The sequence below is a fragment of the Hippocampus bargibanti genome, linkage group LG10 (genome assembly GCF_051943395.1).
Source record: "Hippocampus bargibanti isolate YZ-2025 linkage group LG10, ASM5194339v1, whole genome shotgun sequence".
Lineage (NCBI taxonomy): Eukaryota > Metazoa > Chordata > Actinopteri > Syngnathiformes > Syngnathidae > Hippocampus > Hippocampus bargibanti.
In genome coordinates this window covers 4,364,254-4,377,918 of record NC_142743.1, presented here as the reverse complement: position 1 = coordinate 4,377,918, position 13,665 = coordinate 4,364,254, and the positions used below count along the sequence as shown (strand labels likewise).

The following is a 13,665-nucleotide window of genomic DNA, read 5'->3' as shown; positions in this document are numbered from 1 at the left end:
AACGCAATGGTGAATCGTTGTGTGTTGCACCAAGACTACTATTTGATACTCGCTGACACAAATTCCCAGCAGACAAATCAGCCCATTTCCAACGGAGCTTGGGCGCCATCTTGTGAATTTTCTGGGACGCTACATTGGAGTCCAGACGCCTCAAAATGACACGGAAGGACTTCTTTAATCGATAGCAAATATTTATGTGTTCCTCTTCAGTACTATTTGTATCATATTCATAACTGGATGAGTAACAAGAAAGCATCTTCTCCGAATCTGAAGCCATTGTTTTGATTCTCGAGCAAGGCAAGACGTCTTGGCATGACGTCACGAACAAGGGGGCGGGACCTTCTGAAACTGATACTTTCTGAGGTCATTTTGAAGTAGTTTTGGGACACTTTAAGTCATGTATATTGGTGTTTTTCATTTGACTAAAAATATCAGCCTGCGTGTTTTGGATATTTTCGATGCTATAAAACGTTTTTCTGGTGTTAGTTAGGAAACAAAGAAATGGTGTGGGTTGTCCTTTAAAGCTATAAAGCTATAAAGCTTTAAAGCGTTGTACCTGTTGGTCGGTTCATTCTGTCGCGTTTAGCAAGGTGGTGATGGCGGGTGCGGATCCCAAAAAGCAGGCAGGAAGGAGCAGGAGGTTGTTTGACAAATTGTATTAAAATAAAGGTAAGCAGGAACAAAATGTAACATCAAAATAATCTGAACAGAAAAAAAGTATCAAAAGAATACCAAGTGTAAAAGTCCGCCAACGTTAAACAAACACATGCACAGCATACAATGCATGCAACAAACAATGAACCGACACCGGATGGTCGTGCCGTGAGTCCTTTTAAGTGTCACTGATTAAAACAACTAGCACCTGTGAGGCTACAGGCAGGGCTGACGTCCCTACCCGTTGGTCGCCAATCTGAACGTGGCAGTCCGCCACTGATCGGGACGACCAGCACCTGTGCAGGTACAGGCGGGGCCAACAGCGCCACCCGTTGGTCGCCAACCAGATCCTGACACTCGCAGAGCTTGATCGTGGCGTGGAGTCAAGCAAGTCGTGTTGTGAAACTCCGTCCGATGCTGAGCAGGTCTCAGGGAGTTGCGTGTGCGTCTGCGTCTGAGATATTGTCTGCTGCTGTCCCGCGATGGCTGCTCTTTTATACTGTCTAAGCGTGGGAAAAGTGTCAGGCTGAGAATCCCATCAAAGCCGCGGTCCGCACCTGTGCCGCCACAGGGCTCCCCTCCTGGATCCGAAGTCAGTGAAGGCGATGAAGAATAAATGAAGAACAATAAATAAACAAACGTCATTCGGAGAGGCCAGGCACAATGACGGTTGATCACCGGGCATGGCGGCCGTCGTGGGGAGGTGGCCGAGGAAGTGTCCTTGAGAGGTTTTTAAAGGAAATGAAATAAATGAAATAAAATGTATTATCAGAATCAGAATCAGAATCATCTTTATTGCCAAGTATGTAGAACACACAAGGAATTTGTTTCCGGTAGAACACACTGCACTAGTATCGTCGTCAAAAAAACTGCTAAGTGGCACTATACAGTTCCATATTGGCTACTGTTGAAAGAGTTCAAAGAGTTCAAAGAGTTAATGGCTTGGGGGAAGAAGCTGTTTAAATGTCTGCTGGATTTGGTGCGCATGGATCGGTAGCGCCTGCCTGAGGGGAGTAGCTGGAAAAGGTGGTGGGCAGGGTGCGGAGGGCCCAGTAGGATTTTCCGCGCCCTAGTTTGGATTCTTGCAGTGTGCAAGTCCTCGAGAGTGGGTAGGGCAGTGCCAATGATTTTTTCCGCCGTCCTAACTGTCCGTTGAAGTCGGATTTTGTCCATTTTTGTGGCTGCCCCGAACCCAACGGTGATGAAAAACACAGGATGGATTCGATGACAGCCGTGTAGAAATGTTGCAGCACCTCCTGTGGCAGGCCATGCTTCTTTAGCAGCCTCAGGAAGTACATTCTCTGTTGGGCCTTTTTTCAGGATAGGTGCTGGTTTCTTTGGAACTGGGACGATAGTAGACTGTTTGAAGCAGGATGGGACTTCACACTGCTCCAGGGATCTGTTGAAGATTTGTGTGAAGACCGGAGCCAGCTGGTCAGCGCAGTCTCTCAGGCAGGAGGGGGACACTCTGTCAGGTCCTGCAGCTTTCTTGATCTTCTGCTGCTTGAAGAGCCGTCTAACGTCCAGTTCGTGGATCTGTAGGGCAGAGGGCGGAGATACGGTAGTTTCTGGTAATGGTGGGCAGACCAGGGAAATGGGGTTGTCCTTTTCAAATCGGCAAAAGTATGTATTTAACTCATCAGCCATACCATTGTTGTACACTGCTTGGGGGGAAGGTAAACGATAATTTGTTATTGCTTTCAGGCCATTCCACACTGATGCAGAGTCGTTAGCGGAGAACTGTTTGTTAAGCCTCTCCACATAACTTTTCTTTGCGATGTTAATTTTCTTCGTCAGCCTGTTTCGGGTGAGTTTGTAAACTGCTCGATCGCGAACCATGGCTCGAGTGAACCATGGCTTGTTGTTGTTGAATGAGCGGAAGGACTTTGTTGGTACACACATGTCCTCACAGAAACTAATGTATGATGTTACAGTGTCTGTGTATTCCTCCAATGTGCCCGTTGAAGTTTCAAAGACGCTCCAATCAGTGCAGTCTAAGCATTCTTGTAGCGATAACTTTGCTTCATCTGTCCATGCTTTAACTGTCTTGACTACCGGTTTTACACATTTGAGTTTCTGTTTGTATGTGGGAATTAAGTGGATTAAATAGTGGTCAGAAAGACCCAATGCTGCATGCGCAACAGACCGGTATGCGCCTTTGAGTGCTGTGTAACAATGATCTAGAATGTTTTCTCCTCTGGTGAAACAGTCAATATGCTGCTTATATTTGGGAAGTTCACGGTTTAAACGTGTTTGATTAAAATCGCCCAAAATGATCAGGGGTGATTCTGGATATTTTAGTTCGAGATGGTTTACATGGTCCGCTAGCGTTTGTATACACGCGTTAGAATTAGCTTGTGGTGCGATGTACACGGCAACGAGAATAAAGGAAGCGAACTCACGTGGCGAGTAGAATGGCTTGCAGTTGAGAGACAGCAATTCCAAACCAGGGCTGCAGTGTGCGTCGAGCATCGTGACATCGGTGCACCATTCTTCGTTGATCTAGAAGCATAGTCCACCGCCTTTGGATTTCCTCGATTGCTCCGTGTCACGGTCGGCCCGAAGGAGACGGAATGACCCTAGGTCTAGCGCGGAATCCGGGTGGCGGTCACTGAGCCAGGTCTCAGTGAAGCACATCGCAGCAGAGCGGGCAAACGTTTTATTGGTCTTTGTGAGAAGCAGAAGTTCGTCCATCTTGTTTGGTAGTGAGCGTAGATTAACGAGGTGGATCGATGGGAGCGGCGTTCGAAATCCACGCTGCCGTAGCTTGACGAGCACGCCGGCTCGCTTCCCCCTCCTACGCCGGCGTCTCAAAGCTCCGTACAGAGCTGCTACGCCGCTCGCGAGCAGCCCCGAAAAACCTTGTAGATTTTGGTCTGTCGGTGAAAATAGTCCAAGAGTGGATTCCCCAATACTCAGTAACTCTTCCCTCGTGTAACTGAGTCGCGTAGGATCGCAAAAAAACAAATGAAAATGACAAAACCAGGAACAATACTAGGGAGCGTGTGACCGAGGCTGCCATCCGCGGCGCCATCTTGGATCTTGAAGAAGCGTAATGTCCGACACCTTCAAAAACTATTATTATTATTATTATTCTTATTATTATTATTATTATTATTATTATTATTATTATCATTATTATTGATAGATAGCCAACTAGATTGCTAGCTAGATAGCCTGCTATATAGCTCAAGTGAGCAACACAATGTAAAATGACCAGGAAGGACCCATTGTACACTTTCTGATTGACACCAATTTTTTGACCGAACAATTGTGTTTGATCTTGACTATGTGTGTGTGTCTACGAGAGAGTGTGTGTGTGCGTGCACATATGCACACACACGCACACACATACATTTGGGTTTTCAACAAAAAAAAAACAGACCGAGCGAGACCGAAGGAGGAAACGACACTCCACTTTTTGTTCTACCTCCCCAAACGCGAATCATCTCTTTGGGCGCATCTCCACACCATGAACGCACATGCGTGCATGCCGTTCAGTCTACAGTGAGACCTCAATTTACGAACGCCTTATAATACGAACTTTTCATCATACGAACGTCAAATTTATGAAAATTAAGAATTATAATACGTACTATTTTCATAATACACACCCACCACGGCCGGTCCATCAAGCACACGACCTTCGGATCTGGCGAAAGTGATCTTCGGCAGAAGCACGACCGAATAGCGCGGCTCTACTTTCCATACCCCTTCTCATTGAATGCACACGTCGATCGCCTACTTGGAGCTTTTTGCTGATAATTTTACTTTTATGGGACCGGAAAATAAACACCACAGGCTCGTGTTCAGCCTCAGTTCAAATGTGGTGCGTTACTATGAATAAATTGAAGAAACTACCAGCCGTACACGTCTACTCTGCTCTGTTTATTTGTCATCCAAGACTTGGGGTGCGTTCAGGTTCGAGAATAGTGCACGACTTCTTAAGACTCTAAGCTGTTTGGAAAGCATTGTGTAACTGAATGAGCGGTGACAAACACTTCCCAATGTTTTTGTGTTGCTACACTTGAACGCACCCCTCTGTCAAGTTGCGATAGAAGTGATTGTGATTGGCTAAACGGTAGAGTCATGTGTCATGGTAAGCCGATCAGAGCTAGTGTTTTCACACACACCGGAACAGCGTGTCAATAGTCACGCTAAATTGTCATGTGCGAGTTGAGGGCTCGGGCGTGGCCTACGTTCGCGACACTTCATTTCATTGTCGTTCTGCAATTTCATTTCTTTTCAACTAGTCACTGTCACCTCACCAGTGACATGATTATGACAAAAGTGCATCGCTACGTCTTGTACTCCAAGAGTTTGCTTTGCACGATGTGATTGTTAGACGCGAGTGTGCCATTTTATTCGCCCCGCCCGCCTTCTTTTGTCGCGTTTTATTCCGCGTCCGTCGAATCTTCGGACTCGCGCCTTTTGTTGTCATAAAATCTCTGCCAGCACCTACGAGACTCGAAGTGAATACAGATGACATCGAGGAGCTTGTTGCTGACCATAATGAGGTCATCAACACAGAGAATTTGATTTGCCATCAAGAGGACAAGCATAAGCAGGCCATTAAACAGTTGATGTGCAGGCTTTTATTGAATAGTTCCATTCAGAAAAGGGTATAAGAATCATCAACATGATGAATGATAATGTGATGCCTCAGTTTCGTAAGAGCCATCAATGACCATCACAAATGTAAATAAAGTGACTTTATGATACAATGCAGTGTATTTATTTCATTACAATACGATAGCACATTTATTATACATAGAATAAGGTAGGTCGTGTGTAGTTTTAAGGCTTATTTAGTTGAAAAGTAAATTTTATGGAAACCCGGGAACGGATTATTCCCATTTTAGTGGTTTCCTATGGGATTTTTTTTTAGATACACACTTTTCGCCTTACACACTCTGTCTGGGAACCAATTAAGTTCGTAAGTTGAAGTCTCACTGTATTAAGGAGCGCTGGAGTGAGCTGGACGAGTGTCATCCTCTGTATTTTTCAGGACCACTGCATTCCCAATATAGCCACACTTGCCTTTTTTATGTATTTATTATTTATTTATTTTCGGGTGAAACATCCATTTCCCCACTTGCTTTGTGTGATGACAGCCAGAACGCAAGAACTCCAACTTGATATCATTTCAGCAGGGCCATTTGTTGGTGATGTGTCATGCAAACGACACAATGTTGTTTCTTAGTTTCTGTGTTTAGAAGCCGAAAACACCGGATGGCAAAAATGACTGAGTGCGACCGGATGCGTCGTGTGTGTGTGTGTGTGTGTGTGTGTGTGTGTGTGTGTGTGTGTGTGTGTGTGTGTGTGTGTGTGTGTGTGTGTGTGTGCGCGTGTGTGTGTGCGTGTGTGCGTGCGTGCGCGCGTGTGTGCGTGCGTGTGTGTGAGTGAGTGAGTGAGTGAGTGAGTGAGTGAGTGAGTGAGTGAGTGAGTGAGTGAGTGATTTGCGGCGTGGGCAGCGATTGGCGAGAGGGAAAAAATGATGTGATGGAAACGTGGAGTGCAGTGAATTGCCACTTATTAGCATCGAGCTGGCGCCACACCTGTGAAAGGTGCTGCTCTGGTTTTTCGGGGGGGGGGGGGGGGGGGGGGGGGGTTAGTGGGGTTAGGAGTTTTTTTTCATCATCACTTGTCGCTGCTGCAATGACATCACATCCTAATTGCTTTTTCTTTTTTTGTGTCTTTTTGCATTCGTCTATTAGCTATCTAGCTGGCTAACTATTTATCAGATACCTATTAGCTAGCTAGCCAGCCTTCTATCTATTTGAGTTATTCTGGGTTGAGTGAACACTGGCGCGTGTGGCTGCCGCCGCTCACCCACAGAAAGAAACTTAACCTGTGACTGTAAAGTGACCCTGAGAGTTTTGAAAGGCGCTTATAAATGCAATGTATTATTATTATTATTATTATTATTATTATTATTATTATTATTATTATTATTATTATTAGCCCAAAGATGTCCAAGTCAAGGCCCAGGGGCCAAATCTGGCCCACCACATCATTTGATTCGACCCGCGAGAGCAAATCCAACCTTTCTAGCTCGCAAGCTTCTTCTGTTCAGCGAGCTGTCTAATCCATACACCAAAGGTGTGAAAGTCAAGGCCTGGGGGCAAAATCTGGCACACCACAAAAATTGATTCGGCCCGCGAAAACCAATCAAACTTGTGAAATTTCATGATTCTTGTCCCAACCCAAATTTCCAATTGTCGTACGCACACCACAATGACAGTCATTATTTTTATTTAAAATTTGACAAGTTATTCGTTTACTTGACACCCCCTGCATTAGCCATTTTGTGTAGCTTTCAAACTTGCCATCACATGAATCACGACAACAAAATGTTCATTGAAAAATTAAAAAGGTCTTTGGTTTCCGCCACAAAACCTTGCTATCGTTTTATTTTCAAATGTCAAACGATTAGTGTCATGTTGACCAACCAAAGATGTTGTCGCAAGATTGTGCCTCTCCCAAAATGTCGTCCATATCTTGCGCAACCTGCTGGACATCTCGTCTGTACAGGTTTCTGCATGTTTTTATGAAAATCCTCCCCCCCCAAAAAAAGCCCCCCATTTAGTCGGTAATGGCAGCCCACAGGCTGCCACTGGCTTTAAGCATCTGGCATCAAGTGCAAGCCCCCCCCCCCCCCCCCCCCCCCACCCAGCCCTCCACAGGATGCTATCACACACACACAGGCACGTACGATCCACCCCCACAAATGGCCAAAAGTGTTTTGCGCAAATGCAGGCATGCGCGGCAGGTCGGGTGCTCCTTTTTTCCCGCGGGGAATCGCCAGCCAGCCAGTTTTTAATTAGTGCGGGGAAATAGATTCACTTATCTGCTCTTTGACACTTAGTGCGTGGACACACCACACATTCGCGCACACACCGTCCATAAGCGATGACCTATCGCATCCATCAGCGTTGCCACCGAATGAGTCGGGCGCTCGTTGCGAGGGAAATAAACACGGTGTTTTCCGTGGGCTGACCGTCGATTCACCACGGTAACGGTGGCTACTGCGTGAAGGATTGGGATGGTGAGATGGAGCGGAAACAAGTGGACATGTGAGGAAGATTTGTCAGACTTGCCCGAGCTTTGAGGAAGTCTCGTCTAAGTCACTGATGTTTGTTGAAATCTCAAGAGATCTCAGAAAAGAGTGACGGGATTTGGCATGAAATTGCCTGAAGATTTGCAGCGGTCTGGCAACGCTTGACGGGATTGACGACAGTCTCGCAAGACTAGCTGAAGTCTCCCCGAGATAGCGGAGGAGGTTACCCGTTGCTAGTGCGAGCGCCGAAAATGGTAACGAGGCTTCCTCAGGGTCGATGACACTTGGTGTATAATGAGCAAACGCGCCTTTGGCGAACGCCGTTCATATTTCTCCTCTCGCTCTCCCTCTGTGTGCACAATTAGCCATTTGGCTAAAATCTCCTGGCGGTCTCGTTGCTGACTTTTCTCCAGGAATGCATCCTGCTCCCGGGTGGGGGAACGCTCGGCGGCATCTAGCCATTGTATCCATTTTTCCCTATGGTGTCGACTGAAAATGACATCACAATGCCCAGGTCATCAGTTATGGGTCGCCTGTTTTCAGAAACTACACTTTGAATACTCCTCAATACACAACTACCCTGTTTACAAAGCAAAACTGGCTTCAGTGCATTGAATTTATCAAATCTCTGTCAAATCAATGGTAAAAAAATCACCTAAAATGGCTGATTTGAGCAAAATGGCATCTTATCTGCGGCCATTTTGCCCTTTGGTGTCGACTGAAAAAAACGTATGCAACATAGTTGCTGAGGTCATTATCAGTTATGGCTCACCTGTTTTCAGAAACTACGCTTTGAATTCGCCTCAATACACATCCACCCTGTTTTCAAAGCACTGGCTTCAGTTGGTTGAATTGATCAAATCTGACAAATCAATGGTAAAAAGTCACTGAAAATGACTGCTTTGAGCCAAAATGACCGACTTCTTGTTTGTTTACTAGCTTCTTGAGATTCTTTTTTTTCTATTGTAAATTGTCTCATTATTACACAAAATTTCATATCAATTAAACTGGCTACGGGGGCCGAAGTCCATTTTAAAGGATAGCATAAGCTATCTATGGGCTAGCTAGCTAGCTTTCTATCTATTTGAGTTACTTCCGGGTTGTGTGAACGCTGGCGCGTGTGGCTGCCGCTGCTCAAAAGTCATCCTGTGACTGTAAAGTGACCTTGAGAGTTTTGAAAGGTGCTTATAAATTAAATGTATTTTTATTATTATTTATACGGGCTCTACTTTGGTGCAAAAGTCGTTTGCAAATCGTGTTATAACACAGCGCACAGTTGGGTTTTTCCAAACTGCTGTTTGCAACGTTGTGGCCAATGAAGCGTATCCCGCCATTCCTTTTAAAACCAGCTTTGGTTATCAAGATCTTCAATCGCCCTTGTGGATGAAGTGGGCCATCCAAGATCACCGCTATCAAGTGAGCACTAGAGAAGATCGCCTTCCCGATTATTCGTGGAAACCCAAATTGCATGTCAGCTGACTATTGATATTGATACTATTATTACCTGTGAGTTTATACGGCGTTGCCGATATGTAACCTGCAGCACGTGGGCATCCTTTTGCTAGTACGTCCTCTCATCGGCTGACTCATAGCTGCTGTTTTTACATCAGGCCTCAGTTGATGGAGTCCAACGGAGTCCACCGGAGTCATCGTTCGTGGGCAGTGAGTGAAACAGAGTGGCTTACATATTTTTTTCCTTTCCCAAAGGCTCTTCTGCTATAAATAATCCAATTGGCAATTCTCTGATTCTGCCAGAGGAGAAGGCAAGAGAGGAAAAGACGGGTTCCCAAGATGAGGGGGAGGGTGGTCAACGCTGTCGATTATCTCCCGCACCGCGGCCTCAAAATGACATTCTTTCTCTTGCGAGTGCCACAAGTCAAACACATATTATGACTCAGGCGGCGTACGTCGGCCGGCGCACATTTCCTTTTTAATCTGTTCCACCATGCGGAATGGGGAACCCTTGCCATTTGCCGTCCTGAGACAAAAATTTGCAGGGCCCGACCGATGCGGACTTTGGCAGGTTGTATTGTGGCAGGAAAAAAATGTGCTGATTGCACATTCATCAAATGATACATTTCAGAAATAACGCAACAATAAATATCTGAACTACTGGCCCAATGTTGGATTGGATTGGAATTGCCTTTATTCGTCTCGCAGTGGAGAAATTTACATTTTGAGCCCTACGTCCTTGTAAGCTCCCGTCGTACAGGAGTGGTCCATCAATGAAAAGGTTTCTTCAGCCGTCATCTGCAAAGCTAAAGTTAAAAATATTACTATTTTGCCAGCAGACAAGGGTAGGTGCACAGTGCTTCTCAATACATCGGATTATGAAGACAAAATAAATAGGATAATCAGTGATTCTTCCACTTATGAGCAACTACGACGATACTAGTGCAGCGTGTTCTACCGGAAACAAATTCCTTGTGTGTCCTACATACTTGGCAATAAAGATGATTCTGATTCTGATTCTGACTAAAAAGGGACCCTTCCAATAGATACAAGAAAGAAATGATAGACTGTCTCCAAAAGTTAGAGAAAGGAAAACATATAGACAAACAGATGTATTTTAGATTATACCCAGGGGAGGCCACGCCATGTATCTATGGCCTGCCAAAAATACATGAAGAAGGGTGCCCCGTCAGACCCATTGTTTGTATGGAATTGACTCCTCTACATACAATGTAGCCAAATATTTAAAAACTATCTTAGCTCCGTTGGTTGGTAACACAGAATATCACGAAGGGAACACCACAGGGTAGAGAAGATCAAAGACCTCATATTGGAACCTGAGGAAACATTGGCATCTTACGATGTGACTTCTCTCTTTACATCTGTCCCAACCCCAGCAGCAGTCTCAGTGGTGAGGACAAGACTGCTGGCGGACGTTTCTCTGCATAAAAGAACCAAACTTAAACCGGACCACATCTGCCAATGATTGGAAGTTTGCCTTAATATTACGTATTTTCTGTCACGTTTTGCGAGGTGGTGATGGCGGGTGCGGCTCCCAAAAAGCAGGCAGGAGGTTGTTTGACAAATTGTATTAAAATAAAGGTCAGCAGGAACAAAATGTAAAACATCAAAATCATCTGAATGGAAAAAATACAAAGTAGCAAAATAAGACCAAAAGTAAAAGTCCGCCAAGGTTAAACAAACACATACACAATGCATGCAGCAAACAAGCAGCAAACACACAATGAACCGGCACCGGATGATCTCTCCGGGTGTCCTTTTATGTGTCAATGATTAAACGACCAACACCTGCGAGGCTGCAGGCAGGGCTGACGTCGCTACCCGCTCGTCGCCAATCTGATCGGGATGACCAGCACCTGTGCAGGTGTAGGCGGGGCCGAGAGCGCCCTCCGTTGGTCGCCAACCAGATCATGACAGTACCCCCCCCCCCTTCAAGGGGCTGCTTCCAGAAGTCCCAAAAGTCTCCCAAAAGGTCCACTCACCAGGGAACGGTCGGTGGAGAGGGCAACCGCTGCCTCTCCAGCATACGACAGGCGGCGGCCTGATGGGAATGGGACTCGGCCTGGGGTGGACGAAGATGCGGCACGGATCGTCGTGGGCGTGAGTGCGATCCCTCTCGCACGTTCACGCGACGGCGCATGGCTCTGCGTGGATGTCAAACTGCCAGGCGCAGAATGGCACCCCGTACGGCCGTATGGGACCAGGTCTCGGCGGGACGCCGATGTGGGCGTGAACTGACCGGCTCCGGGGGAACGAGACCAGTCCAGAGCCGCTCCGGGATCCAGCGGTGAGTGGGGTTTCGGTCTGACGTTGACGCGGACGTTGCACGGCTCGTCGTGGATGAGACTCAATTCGTCATGCACAACGACAGCATGGCTGGACGTGGGCGTGCAATGCCAGTCACCCAGTGTCACCCTGGACGGCCACCTGGAAGGAGGTCTCGGCCGGACATTTACGTGGACGTTGCGGCTCGTCGAGTGACGCAATTCAAACTCGACGAGGCTTGCGCTAACGTGGACGTAGCATTGCCAGGCACAGGGTGGAAATGAGACGGGTCCGATGTACCTGCGGGATCCGATGGTTGGCCGGTTCATTCTGTCACGTTTTGCGAGGTGGTGATGGCGGGTGCGGATCCCAAAAAGGCAGGAGGGAGCAGGAGGTTGTTTGACAAATTGTATTAAAATAAAGATCAGCAGGAACAAAATGTAAAACATCAAACTCATCTGAATGGAAACAATACAAAGTAGCAAAAGAAGACCAAAAGTAAAAGTCCGCCAAGGTTAAACAAACACATACACAATGCATGCAGCAAACAAGCAGCAAACAAACAATGAACCGGCACCGGATGATCGCTCCGGGTGTCCTTTTATGTGTCAATGATTAAACGACCAACACCTGCGAGGCTGCAGGCAGGGCTGACGTCGCTACCCGCTGGTCGCCAATCTGATCGGGACGACCAGCACCTGAGCGGGTGTAGGCGGGGCCGACAGCGCCCCCCGTTGGTCGCCAACCAGATCATGACAGTACCCCCTCTTCAAGGGGGCTGCTTCCAGAAGTCCCAACAGTCTCCCAAAAGGTCCACTCGCCAGGGAACGGTTCGTGGAGAGGGCAACCGCTGCCTCTCCAGCATACGACGGGCGGCGGCCTGATGGGAACGGGACTCGCCCTGGGGTGGACGAAGATGCGGCACGGATCGTCGTGGGCGTGAGTGCGATCCCTCTCGCACGTTCACGCGACGGCGCATGGCTCTGCGTGGACGTCAAACTGCCAGGCGCAGAATGGCACCCCGTACGGCCGTATGGGACCAGGTCTCGGCCGGACGCCGATGTGGGCGTGAACTGACCGGCTCCGGGGGAACGAGACCAGTCCAGAGCCGCTCCGGGATCCAGCGGTGAGTGGGGTCTCGGTCTGACGTTGACGCGGACGTTGCACGGCTCGCCGTGGATGAGACTCAATTCGTCATGCACAACGACAGCATGGCTGGACGTGGGCGTGCAATGCCAGTCACCCAGTGTCACCCTGGACGGCCACCTGGAAGGAGGTCTCGGCCGGACATTTACGTGGACGTTGCGGCTCGTCGAGTGACGCAATTCAAACTCGACGAGGCTTGCGCTAACGTGGACGTAGCATTGCCAGGCACAGGGTGGAAATCAGAATCAGAATCAGAATCAGAATACCTTTATTCGTCCCGCAATGGGGAAATTTGCAGTCCACAGCAGCAATTGAAGAGGGATGGGGTTGGGGTGGGAGTGAAAGGATAGAAAACAAGATATTCTAAGCATAACAAAATAAAAATGTCAACTGTATACTGTGCAAATGTAGATGTGCAAAAACCGTTCTATAAACAAGACTGTACATAGTGCAGAATCAAGAGATGCATTTAGATATATTGCAACAACCCATATTTACAAGTGTCCAGTTTTTTTTTTTTTTTTTTTTTTTTTTTTTCACATGTGATCATTGGGAATTGTGAAGCCTGACAGCAGTCGGTAGGAACGAGCGGCGGTACCTCTCCTTCTTGCAGCGCGGGTGTAATAGTCTCTGGCTAAAGGAGCTACCCAGAGCTGTCAGGATGGGCAGGAGGGGGTGGGAGGGGCTGTCCGTCATAGCTTTTAGTTTAGCTAGCGTCCGTCTGTTGCCCACCTCCTCAAGAGAGTCCAGCGAGCAGCCCACGACAGAACTGGCCCGCTTGACAAAGCGCTCCAGTCTTTTTCTGTCCCGGGTGGTGATGCTGCCTGACCAGCAGACAATGCCATAGTGGATGGCTGATGCCACCACAGAGTCATAGAAATGAGACGGGTCCGATGTACCTGCGGGATCCGATGGTGGGCCGGTTCATTCTGTCACGTTTTGCGAGGTGGTGATGGCGGGTGCGGATCCCAAAAAGCAGGCAGGAGGGAGCAGGAGGTTGTTTGACAAATTGTATTAAAATAAAGATCAGCAGGAACAAAATGTAAAACATCAAAATCATCTGAATG

General features: G+C 47.4%; 1 protein-coding gene and 1 long non-coding RNA gene across 2 annotated transcripts in view; one reads left to right on the top strand and one right to left on the bottom strand.

The window, feature by feature from the left end:
• grin2ab (glutamate receptor, ionotropic, N-methyl D-aspartate 2A, b) overlaps positions 1-13,665 on the top strand; it is a 168,210-nt gene that overhangs the window by 89,809 nt on the left and 64,736 nt on the right.
• LOC148892180 (uncharacterized) lies at positions 1,429-4,787 on the bottom strand. The gene is made up of 2 exons (XR_016116138.1): positions 4,251-4,787; positions 1,429-3,530 (listed from the first exon to the last, which is right to left on the bottom strand). It is a non-coding gene; the product is annotated as an uncharacterized LOC148892180 (long non-coding RNA).